Below are 22,841 nucleotides of genomic sequence, written 5' to 3'. Positions count from 1 at the left end.
AATTGGTGCCCAAAACTGAACTGCATATTCCAGATGAGGTTATACTAATGATTTGTACAGTGGTAATATGTAATCCAATTTAGACTTTCCAAACAAAAATTTCCAAATGTACGAACTCCAAACTTTTTCTTGTACATGAAGAGAGCTAAAGATTTTCATTCAATGTACTGTTGTTTTATGCTTTTCTTGCGAAAAAAATTGGATACAAACGACTGCATATGGTCAGAAACAATTAACAACAAAAAAAAGCCTTTGTCATTTGAGAATTTTTGTACAATTAGTACCATCCTTGGTTTTGACCTGCTGTGAATACTCGAGGAAAACTGGACAATCGTTTGTATGATTTTCTTAGTGTGTATACTTTACATCTGATCAGGTGTTAACTTTCATAAAGAACAGCCACTGTTACTCTCTCTTTCTTCAGGATGATGGGTTTTGTACGCATTTTCTGTAATTTTCTGCAGGGACCCTATAGTGTTGTGGATAAATCTGCTAAGAAATACAACCCAAATGCTCAGACCAATGGCTTGTACAGCACACTGGACTTTTACGTAAGGTGCCTTGACCAATATACTACCATAATGTCCAGCTGTAACCATTTTTTTAATAGAGTGGAAAAGTAGTTTTTTTTGTTTTATATGTCTCTATTTGGTTTCTCTAGTATTTTCTGCAGGATGGGTGTCTGACTGCTCCAAAAGTGAATCAAAATCTCCAAAGCAGGGATAGGAAAGGGGAACATATACCAATCTGATAGATAAGAGTAGTAAAATGGGGATGAATTAAAACCTCTGTCGGGCTTTTTTTTATGCTGCCTGTGTCCCCACTATCCAGCTAGGAACAGGAAATAAGGGGACATCTCCTCTGTAATGAAACAGTAGAAGACTGGCAGATGTTCTGAACTATTTCCCACTCTATTAAAAATATAAATGTTTTGACTATTGGTTGATTGGTTTTTGGAATTTAATCAAAAATGCAGCGCTCAAATAAATTATAAAGTGAAAAAGTGATAATAAGCGCGCAAGGTTATGCGCTAACAAGTGGAATAGATGTGATGTCTTAATGAAGACGGTATGTAATATAAAGTGACAACAGTGTATCGTCTCATGAAAACACATTAAATCGCATAAAAGCAATATATAAATGCATAAAAGTCCATAAACATTATTGAGGTATTCAAACGGTACATCAATATTCCAGAGTGTGGGGGGTACCGATCACTCTGGAATATTGATTCACCCCCACACTCTGGAATATTGATGCACCGTTTGAATACCTCAATAATGTTTATGGACTTTTATGCATTTATATATTGCTTTTATGCGATTTAATGTGTTTTCATGAGACGATACACTGTTGTCACTTTATAATACATACCGTCTTCATTAAGACATCACATCTATTCCACTTGTTAGCGCATAACTTTGCGCGCTTATTATCACTTTTTCACTTTTGATTATATTTATATGTTGTAGGATTTTAGGGGTTTTCCTCATGCAAGCTGCTTTTTGACTATATTTATAGAAGTGCCCGCTTTATTATTTATATTTAGTTTCTGGAATTATTGTCTTTGCTCTTTACATTGGCTTAATTAGATTGACTTTATAGATTTTTTGAAAGCGTATTTCTTTTTTATATAAATTTGATATTTTAGTTACCTTTTTGATTTTTTTTGATAATTTGAGTGCGGTCATCTTGATAGTAAGGTGGAGCCCCCTTTAAAATGTCTTGTGCTTATTCAGTACATCTAAGGATGACTTTCAGGGGGGACTGATCAAGCTATTTATTTATTATAGTTTTTCTTTTCATATATATTTTTGTGCAGTTTTCTCCTTTTTAAATTTTTTTGTTTTGTTTAAATGTATTCCTTTTTCTCATATCTTTTTTCTAGTTTCAGTTCACTATTGGGTCCCAATTCCACTTTTTAAGAACTTTTTTTGCAGTATCTGAGGTGAAGGCACATAGGAATTATCTGGTCTATGTAGAACACATGGACATACACAAAGGAATACAAAGAAGAGAGCTTTCAAAGTTTAAAGATATACAGATTTAGGGGGTTTATAATCATTGGAAAAACCTGAGGGCAAGTAGCTGGCTTCCCTGCTCATTATATATATATTAAAAACGGGTACCTTAGCTTTTCCTCCATGGCAGCTTTGGATTATTTCTGGTGAATAGGGTTACTTCTTGTAACCACAATTGTGCCACAAGCATATCAATGAGCAATGCTGAACCTTGCAAAGCCTTGGGTACACAGGTGGGTTGTTTTTTTAGGGATTGTTGGGTGTATACGTTGTATATGTGTTTAAGTAGCTTTAATACTGTCTGTCACTCTGACAAATAGAGACCCGCTGGTCTCCAAAATGTCAGTGGTTTTTACAGCACTATTTGCTCTTGAGAACTCAGTAAATATTTGAGATTCTCTTTTTTGTGTGCTAAACTTTTATTTTGCTGTCTGTGTCGCCACTGTCCATGTAACAAGAAGTGAGAGAAAATCCGCTTCACTTAAAAGTTTTGGTTAGAGTTGTGCTTCAATAGTTTAACATTTCTGAGCGGAACAAAGTGAATTAAGCAATACCGACTACTTAGAAACCTTTTCTAAACCTATCTGTAAATTGAAAGCTGATTGGTTGCTGGATTTATCACAGATTGTTGTTGCTCTTTGCATTGGCTTATTGGATAAACGTGAGATTCATATATTAAAGTGCTAAAACGGCATTATAAGCCTAAAAAAATTGTGTTTAATTTTTCTTGTTGTTTAATTTTTCTTGAGAAAAAAACATAAAATATTTGTTACAGGCTCCCAGAAATACCACTATTTTTCTTTTGCTTGAATTTCAATAATCTTTTACTGTATGGCTTTACAAATAACACCTATTTTTGATAACTATTAAACAGTCTGCTTTGTCAAATCACTTTAAAAGAAATATATGTGAGCTTAAGCTTACTTAAGGTTGTGTACATTGTAGTGCACAAACATCACTTAAAGCGTATGCTGTACACGTAGCTAAGGTCTATCATTTTCCACTGGAAAATGTTTATCTGACACAATGCTCTGCATTGCTGCTGACATTTTATTTTTGCTTCTTTGAATGCTTAGTCAACAGTGAATAGAAAGGAAACAGTTTTAGCACTTTTCACATGTAATAGCATAGTACTGTAATTTCTCTGATAAAGTCATTTCTGACTTTCATTCACTCTAAACAATACCTGGCAGGGACTCCCTGACTGCCGCTGACTTTTCCAGCCAGCCAACTGTTCCTTGTGACTACAGCTCAGTCAACAACTACATCAATTTCTCTTTTCTGCGACCATTGCAGAACTTGCTCATTATAACTGATGGCTGTGGCCTTACCAAGGTGAAAATAACATTTATTTGAAATTCAGAAATGGAGTTTTAAAACAAGATCCATATGGCAAATTGTATAGCTGTTTGGATTGGAAATGTATAGGGGTGTTTATAAGCTTTTAAATTGGCACTGAATATTTGTCATGGGTAGTACAGCTGATATTGGACATTTTTCATTAAAGAATTCTAAAGCAATAATGTGGCTACATGCACTTAGTGTCAGTACCTCAGGCAGAACTGCCCAAAGCTTAATGTGTCTTGAACGTTAACTACGTTAACTCCATGTAGTTTTCGTTTTCCGCTATAGAGTCAGGGACCTAAGTAAAATGGTGCCAAAGGTTGACCCTTTACTGCTTTTACTCTGTAATGGCAGCATAAATGTAAAAAAGAAAAGCTTTTTCCTTAGTTAGCACTGTGATACCTTACAACCAATACAAAAATAAGGATCTTTATCTTGAATTATTTTGACTTAATATTTTGAGATATTCTACTACACACCCTCTTCCCTTGTGTCAACCCCTATGTTATAACACCTGCAGCTACATAAGTAGAACATCAGAACAGCACATCTTCATTCTCCATCTGTATGGAGAATGAAGGGTATCAATACCCGGTTGATATTTTATGATGAAAACGTGCAGAAACCAACAGTTCATCTGTCTATTTTTCTCTTTCTTCTGGGCCATCCACTTGAGAGGATCATGCTTGGTCACAGGGTCAAAATGGCTCCCTAATACAACAGTTTAGTGCATCCACTGTCCACTTGATATTCAAGAACTCTTTCTCATTCACTGCATGTCCAATTTCTTGCTCAGGTACAGTATTTACAGTATATAGTAGTCCAAAACTAGTCAAAAATGGATTTGAGTCACACCATAGAATAGAAAAGGTCAGATGTTCCCAACTTCCTACATAATAACGGGACCCGATGTCTCATTATACATTATACATGTTGTATTTAAATAGCAGTGATTACTTATACACGAACATAACTGATAACATAAAACTATTAGTAAGTTTCTTGTAAATCAATAACTATTAAAAACCCACACTACACGGAGTTGCAAAGTTTGGGATAAATGTTCTATAACAATAAGTTATGCAAAGGAAAGCTCTGACCTGTTATTTGTTTGTGGGTATGGCTATTTTTGGATGGCTGAAGTTTTGTTTAATTGCATTTTCATGACTCTATGACCAGTAGTATATCATAAGTACTTCTCTTCCTTTAAAATGATCGTGAATTTGATCCAGAACAACATACTCAAAGAGCCACTAAGAACTTTTAGACTTTCAAGAAGGAAAACTTCAAATAAGTTCAATAGATCTGATGAGGCGACTACCATACAGCAAGGCTTCTTTCAATGGACACCCAATGGTAACTATAACCACAGAAATACATAACGGATTTGGAGACAAAAATAGGATAAAAGAGTCCAAGAACATTTTAATTGTTGATAAAAAAAGTCATATAAAAACAGCCAACATGTTTCAGGGACAACACCACTCCCCCTTCATCAGGACTCAAGACAGGATCAAATTTGATTGGACTTAATGAGATGAGAAAGACAGTCATAAAATGAATAAGTAGACAGTATCTAAAGATTGGAGGATTACCTATATTAGAACTCCCCTCTTGGAGGAACAACCTGGTAGCAGTTTCTGAGCAGCAAAGGAGGAAGATTTTCAGGAAGCAGATGATTTTCTAATAAAATTAATATTCAATATTGTGCAGCACTTTAAACACCCACACACACTGTGCAAAACTCCACCACGCTTCACTGTTGCCTGCAGACACTCATTATTGTACCATACTCCAGCTCTTTGGCAAACAAACTGCCTCTTGCTATAGTCAAATATTTCATATTTTGACTCATCAATCCAGAGTAGCTGCTGCCATTTTTCTACACCGCAGTTCCTCTGTTTTCATGTATAATTGAATCACTAAGCCTTGTTTACACATTTTGGTATTGCTTTTTGGCCACAGTTCTTCCACAAAGACCACTTCTGGCCAGACTTCTCCAGGCAGTAGATGAGTATACCTGGGTCCCACTGGTTTCCACCAGTTCTGTGCTGATGGCACCACTGGAAATCTTCTGATGTCGAAGGGAAGTAAGCATAATGCGTCTTTCAATTGCTGCATTAGAGCTGGCGATACATTATACAATCTTCTTGTACAATTTTACTTTAGATTTACAAAAACCATATAATATGAGGTCAAACCTAAACACTTACAAATTTTTGCAATCAGGCAGGCCCTTGCACTAAGTAGTTAAAGGTAAATCTAAAGGAAATTGAATATCAAAATTGTATAATGTATGGCCAGCTTAGCTGATCACTGCATATATTGTCCTCAACGTTACCTGTTTCTTTCTACCTCTTCAAAAGAGCATTAGCAGCACACATTGAAACCCCGGTCTGTTTTGAAATCTTTGTCTATAAGAGACCTGATGCATTATAACTACCTTGTGTCTTTTGCTGTGCTCAGGCTTACCATGGTGCATGTCCTTTGACTTCCACAACCTCACCTTTGTAGCAGAGGTTGGCTGTTCCTCACCCAGTTTTAAATCTCCTACAGAGCTGTTTCTGTTTCAGTTAATGACTGTGTTTCAAACTCTATATGAAATTGATGATCATTAGCACTTGCGTGGCATAATTGGTTAATCATACACCTGACTCTAATTCTACAAAATTCCCAAGTGTAAGAATCGATGCTGGTTTGAAGCCCAGGGTAGTCAGACAAAATATTATTATTATTATTATACAGGATTTATATTGCGCCAACAGTTTGCCCAGCACTTGACAATGTGAGGGTAAACAGTGCAGTTCCAGTACAATTCAATACAGGAGGAATCAGAGGGCCATGCTCGTTAGAGTTTACAATCTGAAAGGGGAGGTTCAAGTGATACAAAAGTTAATAACTGTGGGGGATGAACTGGTGGAGAAAATAAATGTACACTTGTTAGGTGGAGGCAGGATAGGTTTCCCTGAAGAGAAATGTTTTCAGGGATCGCCTAAAAGTGAACACAGTACGAGATAGCCAGACAGATTGGGGGAATTCCATAGGATGGGAGAAGCTCAGGAGAAGTCCTGGAGGCAAGCATGGGAGAAGGTGACAAGGGAGCTAGAGAGCAGGAGGTCTTAGGAGGAACAAAGAGAAGGATTAGGTTTGTATTTAGAAACTAGATTAGTGATATAGCTGGGGGCCATATTGTGGATTGCTTTGTAAGTTGCTGTTAGAATTTTGAATTTAATTTGTTGGGTGAGTGGCAGCCAATTCAGGGATTGACAGAGAGGGTTGGCAGACACTGAACAGTTGGTAAGGTGGATGAGCCTGGCAGCAGCATTCATGATGGACTGGACAGAGGATAGTCTATGTAAAGGTAAGCCAATGAGGAGGGATTTGCAGTAGTCGAGGCAAGAGATAACCTGGGAGTGAATTAGGAGCTTTGTGGTGTCATTGGTTAGAAAGGGGCATATTTTGGAGATGTTACGGAGGTTGAGATGGCAAGCTTTGGAAAGTGATTGGATGCGGGGCAGACATGAGAGTTCAGAGTCCAGGATTACACCTAGCACCCTGGCTGCAGGAATGGGTTGATGGTTGTGCCAGTGATCTTGACAAAGAAGTCAGGTGAAGGGGCACATGGAGGAGGAATTATTATGAGCTAATTTTTGGATAGATTGAGTTTGAGGAAGTGGTATAACATGCAGACTGATATGTTGTTCAGTAAGTTAGTTGTGCATGAGGTGACTGATGTTAAAGAGATGATGTAAAGAGATAAATGTGGGTGTTGTCAACGTAGAAATGATATTGAAAGCCATGAGAGACTATCAGCTGACCCAGGGAGGTGTAGATCAAGAACAGGAGAAGTTCAAGAACAGAACCTTGGGGGACCCGGGACCAGAAAGGAAGAGGATAGGGAGAAGTAGAATTGTGAGTGGCACTGAAAGCGCAGTGAAATAAGTAGGATGAGAACCAACCAAGAGCACAGTCATGGAGACCAAAGGAGCAAATTTTTTTGATAAGAGAGTGGTGAACTGTATCAAAGGCAGCTGAAAGATCCAGAAGCAGGAGTACAGAATAGTGTACATTGGTCTTAGCTGTTATTAAATCGTTTGTGAGTTTTAGGAAAGCAGTTTCTGTGGAGTGCTGAGGGTGAAATCTAGACTGAAGGGGATCAAGAAGGTTATTCTTAATGAAGTGGTCACTCAATTGGTTGTAGACCAGGTGTTCAAGGAATCTGGAGGAAAAGGGGAGCATGGAGATGGGGCATAGGTTTTTAAGATTGGTGGGGTCCAAGGAAGGCTTTTTAAGTATGGGGGTGACTAGTGCATGTTTTAGTGTTGGGGAAGATGCCAGAAGAGAGGGAGAGATTGAAGATGTGAGTTAGAGAGTGTAGGATAGAGCCAGAGGGTGACTGCAGTATTTGAGAGGGAATAAGGTCCAGGGGACAGCTGGTTAGGTGGGCATTAGAAAAATAGTTTATCAACCTCACCTATAGTAGCAGGGTTGGAATAAGGAAAGTGTTGAGTGTACCTGTAGACATGGGGTGTTAAGTAGGGGGGATAGAGTGAGTTAGGTAAAGAAGAGTTGATGGGGACTGAATGAGAAGGTGTTGATGAGAGTGATAAAATAGGTCAGATTGGCAGTGTGGAGGCAAGAATTGTATTTTTGGAGAGCAGTTTTATATTGGTTAAAGTCTTTGTGAGACTTAGCTTTACTCCACAGGCACTCAAGAGTGTGGCTACATTTTTTTAAAGACTTCTGGTGTCATCTGTTTGCCAGGATTGTGGAGGTTGGGGCCTGATGCAGTGTGTAGTGAGAGGGGTGAGCTCATCCAGGGCGGAGGATGGGGATCTATTGTTTACAGAAATGGCTAGATTGGAGCAGCACAGGGGTAAGATTTTGTCATAGAGGTGGTTGGTAGTAGAGAAGAGAAGGGTTAAAGTGGTGAAGGTCTCTACAGGTAATTGTTAGGTGGTTGGAGGGAGAGGTGGTGAAAGACAGGGAGAGAGCAAATCTAATAAGGTGGTGATCAGAGAGAGCAATAGGGTTGTTGCAGAGGTTGGATGGAGTGCATAGGTAAGAGAATACAAGGTTGAGGGTGTTGCCATCAGAGTGAGTAGAAGCATGAGGTAAAAAGGGGAGGTTAGACTAAAATGTTTAGAAGTAGCAATGAGTGTTAGTATTAGCAAGGATTTTGAAGTCACCAAGAATAATTGTGGGAATTTAAGAAGAGAGAAAGTAGGTAGCCAGGGAGATAAATCATCATGGAAAGTTGATACTGGTCCTGGGGGATGGTCGATCACAGCAATTCTTAAAGAAATCACAGTGAGTTTCAAATGATGCGAGTGAGGAGAGTGAAGAACCTGAAAGGTGCTCTGTGGAGATAGCAGGATTCCCACTTCACCTCCCTTGCTTCCACTGGGTCTGGGGGAGTGAGTTCAGAGAAGGCCACCATGAGCGAGGGAAGCAGGAGAAGTGGTGTCAGATTCATGAAGCCAGGTTTTGATGACAGCAAGTAGATTAAAGGAGCTAGTGACAAAGAGGCCATGAACAGAGGTGAGTTTTGTGCAGATAGAGTGGACATTCTAGAGGGCACAGGAGAAGGGGAGACCGGTCTTGGAAAGAAGAGGAATGGAAACTAAATTGTGTAGATTGCGGCTGCTGCCAGAGGGTACAGGGTGACGGGTACATTGGTTACAGTCAAATAAATGAGGCTCAGGGTATGGGAATATGTCTCCAGGGGTTACGAGAAGCAGAAGGGTGAGGGAGGTAATATCAGAGTTTGATTTACAGGTATATGAGGGGGCATGCCTCAGCATCTTGGGGGTTTTGTTAACATATGGGCTTAGAATTAGGAGGAGATGATGAGGGTAGTGATAAGAGGAGGGCAGAAGTGAGGGTGATGTCTACAGATTGTGTGGTGGAGAAGAGGGGTGAAGGAAACAGCTTAAGGAAAGATGACACAACTGTGAAAATGGGAGTTAGAGAGCGCATGTTACAGGGATGAAAGAAAGCTGAATGGGAAATCTAGGTCACCTGAAGTCTGGTGTTTTGCATAGTACCTTGCTGTAGGTTATCGCTTGCAAGAGCGGAAGTGCCACTTAATTAACAAACTCTGCTTTATTGGAAGAACCCCAACATGTGCAACCCTAGCATGTGTCCCCCATAAAGGTTATCTAGATTTATACTGTGGTGGGTATGGATGGAATTTGCCAATTTATCAATCAGAAGTTAATAATAGGCACACAGCTAGTGGAGCAACCTTTTCACACCACAATCACACTGCTAGAGAACCAAGAGGTCAGGGTTGTAAAGATTAAGATCAATCAGAATTTAAGTAAGAAGCTTAAAGACAAAATAAACATCACAGTAATGTGAACAGGGCTACCGATGGATGGGAAGCCGCAATAACATAGATGCAAGTTTACCAAAAAAACATATCTTGATTTAGATCTTTCTTCTGTCTGCTCGCTTTGAATTTCGTAAAATTGATAAAAATAAACAATTAAAACATATATTTTTTAAAGCATTCTTATTTTAAAGCATCTCTTCACAGTTTTCACCATCTTCAAAGTTTTGTGCCTGAAACTTTTGCAAGCTACTGTGTATATATGTACAGTATATGTATGTGTGTGTATATATATATATATATATATATATTGTGACAGTGGGGCGATCTGTCAAGATATGGAAAGGTTATTTTACCCAGGATTTTCAAGACAGATTAAGGGGTTCTGGGGTACGTGTTTGATACAGCGGAAAGTGGATTTTCACTTTCCTCATTTGTTTGTAAGGTCCATTTTGGGACCAGGAGTCTGGAGATTTCAAAGCGATTTGGGAGGGATGAAATCTCCAGTCCTGGGACCAGGTTTTGGGAATGGCCAGGATACTGATTGCTCAGGTGTGCAGGGCAATCTTCTAGAGTCAGGACCAGGGTTCCTGGCTCCACCCCGGCAGACAGGAGTCAGGAGGGCTCCATCCTGGCAGACAGGAGGTCTCTGCCTTGGAGTAAGGAGGGCTTCACCAAGGAGAGGTGGAAGCCAGACTAGCTGTGTGCTAGTGGCCAGCTGTGTGCGAGAGCCATATTTTGGAAAGAGTCTGTAGGAGACAGACATAAAACTGTGTACAAGCCATGAGGCTGAATTTTCATTGGCATGTGTGTGATGGTGGATACCCCTGCATGGGAAACTTTATGGAACATTTTCTTTAAATAAAAGTGGGCTAAAAAGGCCTTAAAAAAGAAAGCGAGTTGCTGTGTGCATTTAACAAAGCTCTACCATTTGAAGCGAGTTCCCACTATATATATATATATATATATATATATATATATATATATATATATATATACACAGTGGGGATCGAAAGTTTGGGCACCCCAGCTAAAAATTTGTATTAATGTGCATAAAGAAGCCAAGGAAAGAAGGAAAAATCTCCAAAAGGCATCAAATTACAGATTAGACATTCTTATAATATGTCAACAAAAGTTAGATTTTATTTCCATCATTTACACTTTCAAAATAACAGAAAAAAAAAAAATGACATCTGCAAAAGTTTGGACACCCTGCAGAGTTAATATCTTGTACTGCCCCCTTTGGCAAGTATCACAGCTTGTAAACGCTTTTTGTAGCCAGCCAAGAGTCTTTCAATTCTTATTTGAGGTATCTTTGCCCATTCTTCCTTACAAAAGTCTTCCAGTTCTTTGAGATTTCTGGGCTGTCTGTCACGCACTGCTCTTTTAAGGTCTATCCATAGATTTTCAATTATGTTGAGGTCAGGAGATTGTGAAGGCCATGGCAAAACCTTCAGTTTACGCCTCTTGATGTGATCCCCCCGTGGATTTCGAGGTGTGTTTAGGATCATTATCCATTTGTAGAAGCCATCCTCTCTTTAACTTCATCCTCTCTTAACTTTTTCACAGATGGCATCAAGTTACCATCCAAAATTTGCTGAAATTTTATTGAATCCATTTTTCCTTCTACTCGTGAGATGTTCCCTGTGCCACTGGCTGCAACACAACCCCAAAGCATGATTGATCCAACCCCATGCTGAACAGTTGGACAGAGGTTCTTTTCATTAAATTCTGTGCCCCTTCTTCTCCAAACGTACCTTTGCTCATTCCGGCCAAAAAGTTCAATTTTAACCTCATCGGTCCACAGAACTTGTTTCCAAAATGCATCAGGCTTGTCTATATGTTCATTTGCAAACTTCAAACGATGATTTTTGTGGTGAGGACGTAGAAGAGGTTTTCTTCTGATGACTCTTCCATGAAGACCATATTTGTACAAGTATCTCTTTATAGTGGAATAGTGTACCACAACTCCAGTGTCTGCCAGATCTTTCTGGAGGGATCGTGCAGTCAAACGTGGGTTTTGAATTGTTTTTCTCACAATCCTGCGAGCTGTTCTGTCTGATATTTTTCTTGGTCTTCCAGATCTTTCTTTAACTTCCACTGTTCCTGATGACTGCCATATCTTAATTACATTCCGAACAGAGGATATTGACATCTGAAAACGCTTTGCTATCTTCTTATAGCCTTCTCCAGCTTTGTGAGCGTCAACTATTTTCAGTTTCAGTTTTCTAGACAACTGCTTAGAAGAACCCATGGTGCTGATTGTTGGGGCAAGGTCAGATGAGTCTGGGCATTTAAAACCTTTGAGATTGACATCACCTGGTCTTCCCAGACGATGATTGAGAACAATCCATGACACTGGCAGGTCTCAGCTTTGCAAAGGGGGCAGTGCATGCTATAAATTCTGCAGGGTGCCCAAACTTTTGCAGGCGCCATTTTTTGTTTTCTGTTATTTTGAAAGTGTAAATGATGGAAATAAAATCTAACTTTTGTTGACATATTATAAGAATGTCTAATCTGTAATTTGATGCCTTTTGGAGATTTTTCCATCTTTCCTTGGCTTCTTTATGCACAGTAATACAAATTTTTAGCTGGGGTGCCCAAACTTTCGATCCCCACTGTATATATATATCAGAAATGTACCTGGCGTTTGAAACAAAAATAAAAATAAAACTTGTAATGGGTAATGCATTTAATGTGAACGTTACTGATAATGATACCAAGACATTCCTAATTAAAAAAACATTACTCCTGTTATGTATTTACTGTCTAGTGCATAAGCATTTAACTTGTCTGTCTGGCAGACCAATAGTGACACTTTTAGCCATATTTTATAATAGAATAATGACCCCTTTGATATCTGAGACTTGTTCTTTTTTGAGAGATACTGGTCATTTTCTACAAGATTGATATGCCCCAAGCCCAGGATTTTGATCACCTGAGACATTTTAAGCTTGTACACATGTATTGATCATGAGATGGGGATTGAGGCATCTAAGATTTTATTGGTTTGTTCAGAGAGCTATAATGAGACATAAATTCAGTTTTTACAGATTTTTTTGCAGAAAGTTTTGGAGAATAACTATTTCTTGTTTAGATATGATTATTATTTTCATCTTCTCCTTGTCTATAGTAGCAGGGTTTGAAAAAGGAAAGTGTTGACTATACCTGTGGACATGGGGTGTTAAGTGGGGAAGATGTCTGTGGAGATTTCATCACGATTGTACCTTATTTTGGAAGTGATTGGCGATCTCCTGGGCAATGAGTGAGTTAGGTAGAGAAAAGTTGATGGGGACTGGATAAGAAGGTGTTAATGAGAGTAATAAAATAGGTCAGATTGGCAGTGTGGAGGCAAGAATTGTATTTTTGGAGAGCAGTTTTATATTGGTTAAAGTCTTTGTGAGACTTAGTCTTACTCCACAGACACTCAAGAGTGTGGTGTCATCTGTTTGCCAGGGTTGTGGGGTTGGGGCCTGATTCTGTGTGTAGTGAGAGGAGTGAGCTTGTCCAGAGAAGAGGGCAGGGATTTATTGCTAACCGAAGTGGCTAGATTGGAGCAGCACAGGGGTAAGATTTTGTCATAGAGGTGGTCAGTAGCAGAGTAGAGGAGAGAAGGGTTAAAGTGGTGAAGGTCTCTACGGGTAAATGTTAGGCGGTTGGAGGGAGAGGTAGTGGAAGACAGGGAGAGAGCGAAACAAATAAGGCGGTTATCAGAGAGAGAAAAAGGATTGTTGGAGAGGTTGGATGGAGTGCATAAGTAGAAAAATACAAGGCCATCAGAGTGAGTAGAAGCATCATCAGGCCTGGAGCAGTGTTGTTTATTGACACTAATTCGAACTGAAATGCTGCCTCTGAGGAGGGGGGGGGGGTCACAGAAGCAGAGCTGAGACTGGACATGCTACACATGTTCTTTATACAATGATGAATTTTTTGGGCATGTGTAGCACACCCAAAGTCTGCAACTAGTTTACTGTCTGTCACAGAATGTATTTTTTTGTATAAAAAGACACTGGCACATCTTGAAAGATAATTATCTAACTATAGCAGAATTTAAAGTGAAGCTCTTTCCAAAATGGGAAGTTCCACTTTAAGGACCTTTCCCCTGTAATCCGTGAATAATTGGCAGCTTTGGGGAGTGGAGTGGAGCAGGTACCTGATTTTGACGGGTACCTGCTCACACTTTAGCTTTGACCTGCTAGGAGGTCGGAAGCAGACATTCTCCTCCCCTCCTCCCTCCCTGCAGTACCCTGGGACACATGACAGGTCCCAAAAGACTGTGGGACCATTCACAATTGCTCTGATACTTCCAAATGCGCAGTGGGCACCCGGCTGTAAAGCCGCAAGCTGTCACAGCCAGGTGCTCACAGTTAAGGTGCCGGGGACAGAAGATGGTAGGTGAACCCGGCTGGGGTGAGCACACGGCTGAATCATGGGACAGGTGAGTGGCTGTTTTTTAAAAGTCAGTGGCTACAGATTTTGTAGCTTCTGACCTTTAGTTTTTTCACAGGAGACTGGAGAACCACTTTAAGAGGAAACATATACAGTCTTTTGGAAGTGGTTCTAATGTGGCTCTGCCATATGCGAATGCATATATGACATTGGTGGAAGAAAATGTATTTATTCTAATGTGTTGTTTCAATGTCATTGCGTCAAATGGGGCAATTTCATAGACAATTTCTTTGCCACTTAGTCTAGGGAAGTGTTATCTCTTCCACAGTTGGTTAAATGCGATGGTGAAGGAATTAGTACAGAACAATTTTTTTTGGGATATGTTAATAAAGATAGGAAACGGTAAATAAGAAAGTGATATACTGCATAAATTTAAAACAATGGACAGAAATGTACTTTTACATTATTCTAGCTATCACCTACAAATGTCTTTAAATAGATATCAAGGAGGAGATAGATATTAGATAGAGATTAGATAGTAAGGAAAAATAAGGACAGAAAGTTGAGAGAATATGAGTAGAAAGTTATGAGAGAGAGGCTGTATCCATCTAAAACCCTTTCATGTGAGAGTGCAGGTTGAGACTGAATGTAATATGAGTATGAAAAAAGGGACAAGAAGTGTGAAAGGTGCAAGTTTACCATTTGTGTCTCAGTTTAACCACTTCATCTCTCACACTTGTACACCCCCTATTTACCAGAGCAATTTTTATATTTCCACTATGCGCCTCAATACCAGACCTCTTCCCCTTCCTCCCCAGGTCAATTTTCAGCTTTCAGAGTTGTCACACTTTGAATGCCATTTACTCATGTCATGCAACACTGTACCCCAATGAAATTTGTTTATATTTTAGGACAGAAAGAGCTTTCTTTTGGTTGTATCTAATCACCACTGTTTTGTTGTTTTTTTTTTGCTATATAAATTAAATATACCAAAAAGTTTGAAAAAAAAACCACACCTTACTTTGTTTTTGTTATAAAAGTTTGCAATTAAATTATCTTTCTTAAAATATGTAGGCCAAATGTATACTGCTACCTTTCTTTGGTAAAAATAACCCACAGACTATGGTATGTTTATTTGAAAATTAATCAGTCCTGATATAAGGACACCCTAGCTCATTTTTTTCAGGCTCTAAAATACTCCCAAATGACTCCTTTTTGGAAAGCAGACAGTCCTAGATATTTAGTAAGAGGCACGGTGAGTTTTTTAAAGGTGTATTTCTTTTCACAATTTTTTTGGAAATAAAATACATTTTTTCAAATTTTTACATACTGTGACCAGAGCAATATACCTTCATTATATGAATGCTATAGCGGTGATCAGGAACAATGACTGGTGACAGTATGCAAAAAAGTAATAATTTAAAAAAAAAATTTTTTTTTACAATTTTTTGTTACCTATTGTGACTGGAGCAGCACAGTTTCACCACAGTCACAGAGATCACAATAGTGCACAATGAATGGCTAAGAATGAAAGGCATTGGGGTTGATTTAGTAAAGGCAAATAGGCTGCGCACTGCAAGTGCACTGAAAGTGCAGTTGCTCTAGATCTGAGGGAAACATGCAAGGAAAATTAAAAAAAAAACACAGCAATTTTCCTTGCACATGATTGGATGAAAGAAATCAGTAGAGATTTGCCGCGCTCGTCCTCAGTTATAAAGCAACTGCACTTGCATAGCACTTAAAGTGCACTTGCAGGCAGGGGTGAACTGACAACTCATGGGGCCCCTGGGCAATAGGGGGTCATGGGGCCCCTGTGTCCTAGCCCAAACTCAAAAAAGCCTATGAAATAGGTACCAGGGGCATCTCATGGGGCCCCCTACTGACCCCAGGCCTTCGGGCAGTGCCCGAGTTTCCAAATGGTCAGTCCGCCCCTGCTTGCAGGTACACTTGCAGTGCACAGTATATTTACCTTTAGCAAATCAGCCCCACTGTGCACTATTGATTGTTGTGACTGGTAACAGCAGGGGTGGACTGACAAATCATGGGGCCCCTGGGGCAATAGGGGATCATGGTGCCCCTGTGTCCTTGCCCAAACTCAAAAAAGTCTATAAAAAAGGTACCAGGGGCATCTCATGGTGTCCCCTACTCACCCCGGACCCTCGGGCAGTGCCCGAGTTTCCAAATGGTCAGTCTGCCCCTGGGTAACAGTGATCACATGGTACTGAGGCCAGCTCAGTACAACATTTAGTCTTCTGCTGTGTACTGTGGACAGTGGGTGACAGATCACGCTAACACCTAAGGCGTGCATGAGGAACACATCTGAAGGAGATCATATGACGTCCACCAAGAATTGTAGTGCTCACGCCTAGCCATCATTTTACAATAAGTCAGACGGGAAGGGGTTAAGGACAAACAAGCCTGTCTTATCATGATATTGTCTTGCAACAAAGATTTTTTTTTACCCCCAATCCTTAGATAATAAAACACAACAAAAATCAACAAAACATACTTTCCTTTTTCTTTTCTTTTTTTAGCAGTGTTAGTTCAAAAATAGTTACTGCAGACAAAATTAGGATTCTGGTAGAAAGCCTTGCAGTTATTTACAAAGTAAATAATGTGGGTTTTTTTTTCAATTTTTCTTTTTTTTATGGGAAATGTGAAAATATATGTTACATGTGTTAAAATATTAAGAAAAAAAAGCAAATACAAAAAAGTTTAAATATTAATAGTTAATAAAATAAAAACAAACAACAAAATCAGCAGAAAATTAATAAATAGTTGAAGAAAGAAGGAGATTAAGGAGTTAATTAGGGCTGATTAGAGTAAACTAAGGGTTATTTTAACTGACATTATCTATAGATCAAAATTCATCCCTCTGCAGATGAATGAACAGACAGACACAAAAGTAACATTATCTTTGTATAATCGTGGTCTGGAGCAGTGTTGTTTATTGACACTAATTCAGACTGAAATGCTGCCTCTGAGGAGGGGGGGTCACAGAAGCAGAGCTGAGACTACACACATCCTTTGCACAATCATGAAGTTTTTTGGGCATGTGTAGCGCAACCAAAGTCTGCAACTAGTTGACTGTCTGTCACAGAAAGTATTTTTTTGTATAAAAGACATTGGCACATCTTGAAAGAAAATTATCTGACTATAGCAGAATTTAAAGTGGAGCTCCATCCAAAATGGGAAGTTCCACTTTAAGGACTTTTACCCAGCTATCTGTGAAGAATTGGCACCTTTCGGAAGTGGGGGGAGTGTGGTACCCGATTTTGACAGGTATCCACTTCCACTTTTGCTTCAACCTCCTAGGAGGTCAGAAGCAGAAGTTCCCCTCCCCTCCTCCATCCCCACAGTACCCTGGGACACGTGACAGGTCCTAAAAGACTGTGGGACTATTCACAATGTGCAGCAATACTTCCACATGTGCAGAGGGCACCTGGATTTGAAGCAGCAAGCTGTCACAGCCAGGTGCCCACATTTAAGATGCTGGTCCGGGGACAGACAGTTAAGATGCTGACAGTTAAGATGCTGGTCCGGGGGTTAACTTCTTCACTGCCCTGTTACCAGTGTTATTAGTACAGTATACAGATTTTTTGCTGATCACTGTATTAGTGTCGCTGGCGACTTCAGATACCGTTAGCGGCCCTCCCAGATGTCAGATTGCCTGTCAGTACACCAGTAATCCCATTTAACACTTTGATTGCCAGGAACAAGCTCACATACACAATAAACCATCATTGCTAGTATAGTGTATGAACGGATCAATATCTTTGGTCAGATCAGCACTATACCAGCACACGTTATTATAGTGTCCCCAAAAATACAGCATTAGTGGGATCAGCTCCGGCACCTGCCAGCACCTGCGTTTAGCCCCTACGATTACCCCCCCTCCTCTCCCCCAGCAAGTGCAGTGTCAGTAGATCACTGTCACTTGATACATTACACACAAAACCGCAGTATTGGCAGAATCAGGCCTGATCTCTGTTAGTACTTGCTGGTAAATTTTTTTGTAGCTGTTCAAGCAGTCCCTGACAGCCAGTTGCTCTAGGTACCTATAAATTTAGTGGCCAAAATGTCAATGGAAAGGTACTCTAGTAAAGAGGCCTACAGGATTCTGAGCATGTCAGGTGACAGTGAAGGGGAAGACTCACTGACACAATCAGCCTCAGAATACGAATCTGTAGACAGCAGCGGCACCCTGACAGATAGCTCAGACGATGGAGAAGAGGTCCCTGATAAGGTCAGGCGTACCCGACCCTGTTCCAAGGTTGCTGAGATGTTACAATCGCATGATGACTCTCATATGCACACAGGCCTGTAGAGCCCCTAGTATCCTTTCGAATGTGCTTGCAAATCCCGATTGGCAGCCCACACATTCTGCAGCACCCGTACTTCCCCCATTCACTGCCCAACCCGGAATTCAGGTGTAAACAACAAATATAACTACTACTCTTGATTTTTTGGAGATGTCAAAGCAATTTATATGCACAACAATTTATCGCCGCCAACCCAAATTCAAACCTTGTCAGACCATTCGCATGGAAACCCATTATGGTTTCTGAATTTAAAGTTTAAAGCATAATTTAAAGCATAATGCGTTTTATGCATTTCAATGACAATACACTCTGTCGTCCTCGGGGTGATCCTGAATTGGACCAGCTCCACAAAATTCGGCCGCTCGTAAATGACCTTAACCAAAAATTTGCAGATGTCTATACACCCCAGCAAAACATCTGCATTGATGAATCCCTCATTAATTTTTCTGGCTGTCTTGCATTCAAACAATTTCTCCCTAGCAAGCGAGTCACAAGTTTCAGATTTACGAGGGAAAAGATAGTCACATTGAGCCCCCTGGATGCCCAGACTACATGGGGAGCAGTGGCAAGATAGTTTTGGACTTGGTGTCATCCTTTTTCCATATAGGTACCACTTATACAAGGACAATTTTTATAATCTTTGAAATGGCACATGTGGCACCATGTGACCTATTCACTGGGGCTTCCCCCCAACAGCTTGTAAATACCTGTCTTAGAAAGGGGTAAAAAGCCTGCTTGAGAAATGAGGAATTGCTCGCAGTGAAGTGGAAGGACAAACAGGATGCTATCATTCTGTCTTCCATTCACACAGACACGACCATCCAAATTGCCACGGCAGCTGGTGTTGTTGAGAAGCCCTCTGTATCCACAACTATATCCTTAACATGGGAGGGGTAGACTTCAATGACCAGATGATGAAGCCGTACTTAGTTTCCCAAAAAGCCAGACGCTGGTACAAAAAAGCGTCTGTTTATTTATTTCAATTGGCTATATATAATGCTTTTGTGCTTTACGAAGCAACTGGATGAAGTGGATCCTTCCTAAAATTCCAGGAAGAGATCATTACGGCCCTTTTGTATCCAGAAGGTGCTATGGCCCAAACCCACAACCCAGATGCAGTTAGCCAAATGCATGAGAGGCATTTTCCCGATGCCATTTCTGGTGCTGATGTTCTGATGTTGTGTCTGTAGCAGACATGGAATTAGGCATGACACCCGCTTTTTTTGTCCCTCCTGTCCTGGCCAATCTGATATGTGCCTCAAGATCTGCTTCCATCGCTACCACACACTAGTGGAGTATTAGTATAGGGTACAGCACGGCACAGTTCAAGGCACATATTTGCACAGGGTCTCCAAAGATGTTAGGTAGTCAGGAAACTGGCTATCGCATTCTGAGAGACCCTACAGTTTTGTTAAGGAACTTCAAGTTAAAAAAAAAAAAAAGTAGAAAAAACTTTAAACAATAAAAAAAAGTACAAAAAAAATTAAAAATTTTAAAAACCATAAATAGTTGTAGGTTTTTTTTGTTGTCATTGTTGTTACTGTTCTACTGTTACGATTTTACTGTTTTATTGTTAACCATTGCTGTTTTATTTGCAGGAATGCCATTCAGCTGCAGCACCGACTTGTTTATTCTGACAGAAACAGGAACTTGCTCTCAGAATATTCATAAGTAGGTGTGTGAAACGCTGTTGGATGAGATTTTTGATCCACAGTTAAAAAAAGAGTATTTATGCCAAAGCATGGGGGCCTGTGGTGGCCAGTAGGGGGATGGCCCCTATGTTTCAGTATTTATTTTACAAAAAAATATATATATATATATATATATATATATATATATATATATATATATATAAATATATATAAATATAAATTTTGGCAGAGATTTCTTCATCCACATCGACCGATGTGAATAGAGGAATCTGTTAGGTTCTTTTTTTTCATTCAGCCTGAATGGCAAACAAAGGACATTTCATGTGTGCCCACCACTAGAAGTGGGTGGATGCAGGGCAGTATATTCTATATTCTAATACTACACACTTTTTCTGACAGAGATTTATTCTCTTTTTTTCATTCAGCTCACAGGCTGCATAAAACAAAAGAGCATAGCCTATATATCTTACAAGGACCAGTGATGTACTGGTACATCTCTGGACTTTGAGTGGTTATACCAGGATGATGCCTGCAACTGCAGGCATCATCCTGGTATACTTTTTTTCAGGCGGCAATTGGCTTTTATGTAAAAACAATCCTAGTGGCTAATTAGCTGCAGGATTGCTTTTACAAGCAGCGGGAGAAGATGCCCCTCCCCCACTGCCTTCCATGGCCTTCTCGGGAAATTCCCATGCCATCGGGAGAACCTGAGAATGCAGCCGGTGTTTCTGCCAGCTGAATATAGAGCTGATTGGAGACCAGAATGGTGCCAATCATCTCTATAGTCTAAGAAATCGGATGCTATGAGCATTTCATCACTTCAGTTTCACAGGATATATTTGCATATTTGCATTCCATATGATAGCATTAAAAGTGATAAAAAAAAGAAAGGGACAGTGTAAAAATAAAAAAATAGCACCAACCCCCCCCCCCCCAAATGACCCCTTTTTGGAAAGCAGACACCCTAAGGAATTTGATAAGAAGCATAGTGAGTATTTTGCAGATCTCGTTTGTTGCCACAAGTTTTTGGAAAATGAAGAAAGAAAACAAAAACATACTTTTTCTTTTCTTTTTTTATATTTGAAAACCTTGTGAGAAAAAATAAGATCTGCAAAATACTCACCATGCCTCTTTTTAAATTCCTTGTGGAGTCTACTTTCCAAAAATCCAAAAAGGGGTAATTTGGGGGGGGGGGGGGGGTGTTGGTGCTATCCTGGCATTTCAGGGTCTCCGAAACTGCGATAGGTAGTGAGGAAGTAAAATGAGGAAGTTACGCACCTTCAGGCTTTCAAAGTGGTCACTGGATTTCAGGCTCCTGTATGTGGCTAGGCTCCCAAAAAGTCTCACACATGTGGTATCCCCATACTCAGTAGAAGTAGCAGAATGTATTTTGGGGTGTAATTCCACATATACCCATGGCTCATGTGACCAATATATAAATTAATTGACAACTTTGTGTACAAAAAAAAAATGTTTTTGTCATTTGTGGAAAAAAAAAACTTCCATGGTCTCAACATGCCTCTCAGCAAATAGTTTAGGGTGTCTACTTTCCCAAAAAGGAGTAATTTTGTAATTTTGGAGGTGTTTGTACTGTCCTGGTATTTTAGCACCTCAAGAAATGTGATGGGCAGTCAGGAAGTAAAAGCTGTGTGAATCCCATTATCTATACCATAGTTTTTAGATGCTATGACTTTCACACAAACCAATTAATATGCAGTTATTGGGATTTTTTTTACCAAAGACATGTAGCAAAATATATTTTGGCCTAAATTTATGTCGAAATTTGTGTTTTTTGGATATTTTTTGTGACAGAAATATTTTTATAGCGCAAAAATAAAAAACCCAGAGGTGACCAATACCACCAAAAGAAAGCTCTATTTGTGTGAAAAAAATGTATGTACAGTATTGCATGACCGTGCAATGGTCAGTTAAAGTAGCACAGCGCTGTATAGCAAAAAAAATGGCGTAAATTGCGGTATCTATACCATAGTTTGTAGATGCTTTCACACAAAGCAATCAATATACACTTATTGGGATTTTTTTTACCAAAAACATGTAGCAGAACACATTTTGGCCTAAATTTATGACTAACTTTGAATTTACTATATATTTTTTATAGCCAAAAGTAAAAAATATAGTTTTTTTTTCAAAATTATCAGTCTTTTTTTGTTTTTAGTGCAAAAAATAAAAAGCGCACAGGTGATCAAATACCACCAAAAGAAAGCTCTATTGTGTGAAAATAAGGACAATCATTTAATTTATGTACAGTATTACATGACCGCGCAATTGTCAGTTAAACTAGTGCAGCGCTGTATAGCAAAAAATGGTGTACATTGCAGTATCTATACCATAGTTTGTAGATGGTATAACCTTCACACAAAGCAATCAATATACACTTATTGGGATTTCTTTTACCAAAAACATGGAGCAGAATACATTTTGGCCTAAATTTATGACTAACTTTAAGTTTACTATATATATTTTATAGCTGAAAGTAAAAAATATCTTGTTTTTTTTTCAAAATATTCAGTATTTTGTTGTTTATAGCGAGAAAAATAAAAACGCACAGGTGATTAAATACCACTGAAAGAAAGCTCTATTTGTGTGAAAAAAAGACATACATTTCATTTATATACAGTATTGCATGACTGCGCAATTATCAGTTGAAATAGGGCAGCGCCGAAATGAAAAAAAAAGGCCTGGTCAGGAAGGGGGGTGAGTCCTCAGGAGGGCAAGTTGTTAATAAAGAAGGAGAGTGCTTCAGCACTGTCAACTCTTT

The sequence above is a fragment of the Staurois parvus genome, unplaced genomic scaffold (genome assembly GCF_062004578.1).
Source record: "Staurois parvus isolate SC_StPar_1 unplaced genomic scaffold, SC_StPar_1.0 ptg000354l, whole genome shotgun sequence".
Lineage (NCBI taxonomy): Eukaryota > Metazoa > Chordata > Amphibia > Anura > Ranidae > Staurois > Staurois parvus.
The sequence above is the reverse complement of the archived record's forward strand: the minus strand, read 5'-3'. Positions refer to the sequence as shown.